The following is a 6786-nucleotide window of genomic DNA, read 5'->3' on the forward strand; positions in this document are numbered from 1 at the left end:
AAATGCCAACAAGAATTCTTCAATTCTTAGGTCCATTATTCAGTAAACAGCCAGCAGCAGAAATATTTGGCAGGTCAATAAACTTGGTAAAACATTGCTCCTGGACCAACAAAATGTTGGAGGTAGGGAAGGGCAAATTATAGATTTGAGAAGAAAAAAGTTACTAACAGCATTTTGGAACAAAAAATGATGACAGCCTGAATGACCTGACTTCTAAGAGCAAGACACTTTGAGGTAGATCCAATGCATGAGAAAAAGAAAATGTAAAAGATACGATGCAGGATTCTGGATATCATCAATTAAAGAACACATTTATTTCTTAGATAAGGAATTCCCAAACTTTCAGATCTACAGATTGCTGTCTACCATCTCTCTTCTTGAGGACTAGTGCAGTAACATCAAGCATAGACATAACTCTTTCATACAGTTAAGCTGTGGTAAGTGATCTTCAGAACACTAGCAAAAAGCAAACTAAAATTTGAGACCTGCGTGTAGAAACTCCACCTAAAAGTTGGTATCTGTGTGAGAACCACCCTCCATACAGACAACTTAAAGAAGCCACTGGATCTGAATTTGTCCTTCAAGGCCTCCCCTTTAAAAGTCAAGAATGTCTATTTCCTTTTTCTTTCCAAGCAGGTGAAAGAGAAAACACAGAGGCTACGCTGATGTACAGACTCCAAAGCAAGTAAGACAGTAGCAGTAACAGCGAGATGATGATTTTACACTAGACCCAAAGTTATTAAGAGGACAGAGGCACTAGGACTGATGGAATTATGAGCCACTGACAAACCTATCACTGGTAGTTACTGGCACTGGTTCCAATTGTGAAATATGTTAAAAGCTCAAAGTACTTTCACCACCTTGCTGATAATTCGCTGCAGTTCATAAGGTACTTTCCATTTCTAAGAGGAGGTATTACACAAGACAAATACAAGTTGCCCTATAGATTTAAGAACTCAGCAATAGCTTTACACCATTTGAAGTCCTCACACAAGCCACAGCTCCAAAAGCAATCTCATGTTGTATCTGTTTTCCTCTTATGCCTTCTCTCAAAGGCCAGCCTGTGGCCTTTCATTTTTAAAGAAAAAAAAGCAAGAGAGACATTACCCTGTTTACATACCAGAGGCTTCAGCAATACAGCACTTAAGCTCAGAAGCTGCTCCTGAAGTATTACTGTATAGAAAAATACCAGATCTTCCTGAATAGCCACATCTCAAATTATCTTCTGCACAGTAGTGTGTGATAATGTCTTTTAAAAGTACTTATTTCAAGTTTTGTGATATCTGCTAGTACTTTCTTTCTGTATCTGTAAATCAGTTATAAAACTTTCTTCAGACCCTGTGATGTCATAACATATAGAAAAATTAATTTCAGCTGATAATCTCATGTTTTGCAGTTCCCACTAACAGAAAAAATTTTCATCAACTACAGAAAATTTGCATGGATATCTTAGTTACCGACATTCGTACATTTAAGCAATCCTGATCTGGTACTTCTGTCAACAATTGTATAAGCAACAGAGATAACTCACGGTAGTTGGACTCCCTAGCCCAAAATTATACTTTTCCAAGCTTGATAAACAGTATCCAAGTAGATTTTTGAAGATTTTTAATATTCTAAATCCCATCATATTTTCTTTTTTTTCTTCTTTTTTCTTCCCCCAAAATAGCTAGGAACATGAACTGATCAAGAAATATTTTGCATATCAGGTGATTCGTGATAGTATCACTATCTTTTAGACAGCACACTAAATCTTTATATCTAAGAAACTTAGTGCAGAAACTTTGCAGAAAGCAGATAACTCAATTTCTCCACCAAACTAAACTCCTTTAGAGAAGCTGCTTCATCTACTCCATGTTCATGAACTCTCAGAATTGTTTCACCTTTTTCCAATGTCTATTTATTAACATTACCACATAATTTTGTCATGCCAGGCAGTGCAGCTAAGACCATTAAGAGGAGCTCTAAACATTCTGCCATTAATCAGTGAACACTTCAGCGTAGCATAACATTTCAATGTTAGCCCTGTTTTAACACCTACATCTTTGTTGTGTAAATTCAGAACCACAAACATGATTTTCTTCCCATATCAAGGGAGGTGAAAGCATCACACGCCATCTCAAACACAAGTGTTAAGATGCAAATATGTGTGCATACCCTTAGTACCTATTACAAACAATAATAATTGCTATTAAATGTCTTAATATCTTCAAGGTCAAACATCATATAGTTTTGTTTGATTAGCAATAAATCTCGTAACACAAAATTCAAGTACTGAATTGACTTAAGTTGCCACTATGAGACTGATATTTTCCATCTAGGATACAAACTGCTTAAATCTTGATAAATATATTGACTCCAACCAACAGTACTCAGTTTCAATACTTATTCTCATTTATAGCATCCCAAATTAGTCAGGAACAGCCAGACCTGAAATTTGCCACGCTTTAACATGAACTAAGATTATAATAAAGCCTAGGCCATCATTTCTCAAGTAAAGTCCAGTCAGTAACTAGACAGTAGTCAGTAACTCGTTTTTCTGCAACTTTCTGCTGCAGAAAAACCCACAATGATACATAAAGAAAGAAAAGAAAACAGGCTGTCAAATACAGTGTAACATTTGTGTCCCAGCACAGTTGTAGAAGATCACTGTAACAGAGGGATTCAGCTGTTCAGAAAGTGAACATGCACTGTTTTATACTTTGCAAGTATAATTATTTCTCATTAAGTTCTTAACATTGGTGACTCAATCAACTTATGTGTACTAGAACTCTGCCAGGGTGAGTTATCCTAGAGTTGTGAGGGAATATACGTTTTTTTCAAATCCTCTTAAGCTCTTACATAATACTGTTATGTGTATTAAAACAACAGGTACTTTACATTATTATAGCAGCTGTAGCATTTCAGTTAAGTGCTTGAAAATAACGTGACACAGAAGATGGGCAGAACCTCAGAGGCTACTAAAGTTAAGAGCTTATAGAATTTAATATTACTATATTCATCATAAACTGCAGCTCAGCTCTATATCCCTGATCTGAACCACGTTTCATTGGTAAGACACAATCATAAACATAATCAAATAGGAATGGGCAGAAGTTCACCAATAAGTTTCACAGCTACAGCATTTCAGTGAAATTTTGAGAATCCAGAAAAGGAAATACATTATTTCACAAGAGACACATTGTGAGGAAAAAACGTAGCTGCACTAGGATACGGTGCCCTTGAAAGCAAGGCAGGCCAAGCAAGACAAAGGTGCTACTTTGGCATTACAGTTGCCAGTGGGATAAAAGGGACAATGATACACTGAAGGTGTAGACTGCAAAAGAATTATTCAAGTATGATTCAATGGCAGTTAGAAGAGACCAGGCTGGTCAGAACAGTGCACAAGATGACTACTGCAAGTAGAAGAGTATCTGCTGTAGCATATTAGCATGCACACCCTTAACATGCTATTTCTTTAAAATAATCAGAAAGCAGACTATTTATTACAGTGCAACCACCCACACCACATGGCAGTATCAGTTCTCACAGCACAATGATTCAAGGAACAGCAGTAACCTGTAGGGTGTCCCGCACTCAAACTGTACTTTCTTGCTTCTCAGTTGGGTAAAATGACAACAAAAACCATAACACAGTAAGCACATTAAAGATGCAATTCTCCCTTTTCCCTGTTTTTCATGAAAGGCTCAAGCGTGGATCATAAAGATGCTCTTAAAAGAGCCAGAAGAATGTGCTGTCTTAGATGCTACCTTGCCTACCAGGCAAAGCTCCAGCAGTCAGGTTAGCTTCCCTTTCCTACCACTTGAAAAAAACATGTCATCATTCTACCCCTTTTTTGGTCATTTAGGCTATTCAGGAAAATTAAGAGACAAGACTGGACTTTCTCCTCCTTAGTTTTTATTATTAAGTCCTCTAATCTGGATGTTGTATGCACTAGAAGTCAAAGGGGCAGACATTAGTCTAAGTAAACATTTTGACATGTTTCACAAGGTAAAATTTGATTGCACTGTTTGGCAATGATTGTTAGTTCTTATTTGTTTCAGATTCCTTTGAAGGAATAGTACAAAAACACCCACGAGCCAATTTCCCACTTTCTGTGATATATCTGCCAAAAAAGTCCCAGAATTCCTTAACTCAGTTCCTAATGGTGCATGCTTTGAAAAAAATGCTTAACTGCAACACAATAAACATTTGCTAGTAAACACTTCTAGAGAGATTTCACTTCGCAGAGATTTGTTAAACTGGTCCTTCCCCAGAGCCTGAAGATCCAAATATATCCATAATAAACAACTCCAAAAAAGCAGCAGATATGACTAAGTAGCAACTGCACTACAGAGGGCAGGCGTAAGCATATTTGCATGCACTTCATTCAGCTAGATGCCTGAAAATCATACAATACGCTTCAGCTGCTCCAGGAACTGTAATACTGTAATGGTACCACCAAAGAAATGACTGCTTTGCCCTCATCTGCTCATAACAAGCTCTTGGAAGTGAGATGATCAATAAGAAACTATCTATGAATAAGCAGAAACCCAAAGCATGTATCCCACATAAAGGTTTCTCCTTCACAGGTATACTAGCATCTCCTACCAATAAAAATATCCAATCTGAAAATAGGTCACTTTTGTCACCAACCATCCTCTGGCCAATACAGGGGGTTTTGCCCTAGTGGATGATTTCCAACACTTTACTCAGTCTACTGAGTAAAACCCTGCTTACTAAAAAAAAAAAAAAAAAAAAAAAAAAACCAAAACAAATAAAACCAACCACATGTATCTGCCCTTCAACTATTACCACGACTGCACATCAACTATTTTTAAAACTCATCTAACTCATCTTCCACTAATTTAAGCACCTGGGTGCCAAAACTCACCTGACAATAAGCACAAAGACCCCTACGTAGGACCTTGCTAATTATTCTACCAATTGCTATACTAATCTCTAGGCAGCGAATTCAACGTAGTAAGTAAGTAAGTGTGCTGACAGCAGCACGGCACGTACTGACAAAGAACGAGGGATACTTCCAGCCTCTGTCAGGAGGGGCACGCTCCAGCCCTGGGCACAAGGAGACCGAGGCAAACCTGTTGGCTACGCACCGGATTCCGAGGGGCGAGATGCACCGTCATTCCCCTAAAACGCACCCGCGGCCGGACCCGAGGCTCTCGCCTCGCTTGTTTGTTTTATTTTCCCCTTCCCGGCAACAGAGCACACGCGGCGGAGCCGGCGCGGGCAGCAGCAGCAGCGGGGGAGTGGCGGAGGGACCGGTGTCACGGCGGTCACACGCGCGGGGCCGGGTGTCACCGCGGTCACACGGGGCCGTGCCGCACGGACACTCCGCCGCGCCGGGGGCACGGCAGGCTCCCGGCAGCCCGCCGTCCCTGCAGGAGCACCTGCATCCCGGGAGCCCGCTGTGCCCGCAGGAACAGCCGCGTCCGGGGAGCTGTCGTCCCCGCAGGAACACCCGCATTCCGAGACCCGCCGATCCCGCATGAACACCCGCATCCCGGGAGTGCGCCGTGCCCGCAGAAACAACCGCTTCACCCCTCCCTTCCCCGAGCCCTCCCCTCCAGCCCCGACACACCGACCTTCGGTGGCGGCCGGGAAACGTCCCCTCACCGCCTCCTCCTCCTCCTCCTGGGCCGAGGCCGCCATTGGGCTCGGCCGGCTCCGGGAGGGGGAGGAAGGAACCCACCACACCCCACCGGCCCAGCCCGAGCCGAACGCGGCCCAACCCCGCCGGCAACTTACTGCCCGCAGCGGCGGCAGCGTCTCCTCGGGGCGCCGCGCCCCGCGCCGCCCCCTGCATGGGCAGCGCCCGCTGCGACTGCCCTCGGGAGCGGCGGCGGGGACGGGGAGCTCCGCGGGGAGGGAAGGAGGGACAGAGGAGGAGATGGAGAGGGTCCAAGAGCCCAGCGGAGAAGGTCGGCGGGGCTGCGGCGGGTGGCGCCCCTCGCCCGCGCTGCGCTCGGACGGGACCCGGCGCTGCAGCCGCTCCCGCTGCGCCTCCGAGCCGCGACTGACAACAACGGCCGCGGCTCGCGCGGGGCCGCGAGGGGCGGGGCGGGGCCAACGCTCGCCCGCGCGCAGCTGCGCCTGCGCCGCGCGGCGGGAGGGGACGGGAGGGGAGGCCGCGCGCCCAGCGCAGCCGCGGCGGGGGCCAATGGCGGCGGCGGGGGCCGGGCAGCGGATGGGGGGGTCTGAGGGGAGCGGGACCGCCCGGTTCGGTCCGTCCTGGGTTTCCAGGAGGTCCTGAGCAAGTCCCCTTAGACATGGGAAAAAGAGCGGAGGGCGAAGCGCTGAAGGTCGGAGGTAGAGGGTGAAGAAGCCCGCTTGTCCGCCACCTGCGTGACGGCGCCCTGTCCCTCTGGAGGGGACGCTGGGCTGGAGGGCTGCTTAAAGTCATGAAAGGGCCAGGCCTGTGATTCTTGGGTAGAAATAATAGAGTATAAATGAGACTACACCGATCACAGAATCCATTAAATTGGTATAAACTTCTGAGGTCATCTAGTCCGACCCGTGACCGAACACCACCGTGTTAACCCGACCATAGCGCTGAGTGCCACGTCCAGTTTGTCCTCAAACACCTCCAGGAATGCAGACTCCACCACCTCCCCGAGCAGGCCTTGGTGCCCCTTGTGCCCTGGGCAGTGATGGTGTGAGGGCAGCGAGGCACGCTGCTGTTGGATTCCCCTGTGGTGCGATGGATGGGGGGGGGGTATCTGGAAGCAGGGAGAGTGCGAGGAAAGGATGGCACTGAAGGTAGTGGGAGAAAACAGGGGGAGGAAC

The 6786-nt window shown here is 45.7% G+C and overlaps 1 protein-coding gene across 1 annotated transcript in view; it reads right to left on the reverse strand.

Moving 5' to 3' along the window:
- SNRK (SNF related kinase) overlaps positions 1–6073 on the reverse strand; it is a 39942-nt gene extending 33869 nt beyond the window's left edge. The window contains exon 1 of the mRNA XM_054654914.2: positions 5749–6073. The gene's annotated coding sequence lies outside the window, so the exon portion shown is untranslated. The remainder of the gene's footprint in view (positions 1–5748) is intronic.
- Positions 6074–6786: the final 713 nt, after the last annotated feature.

This window comes from Agelaius phoeniceus, chromosome 1, assembly GCF_051311805.1.
Source record: "Agelaius phoeniceus isolate bAgePho1 chromosome 1, bAgePho1.hap1, whole genome shotgun sequence".
In the NCBI taxonomy this organism is placed as follows: domain Eukaryota; kingdom Metazoa; phylum Chordata; class Aves; order Passeriformes; family Icteridae; genus Agelaius; species Agelaius phoeniceus.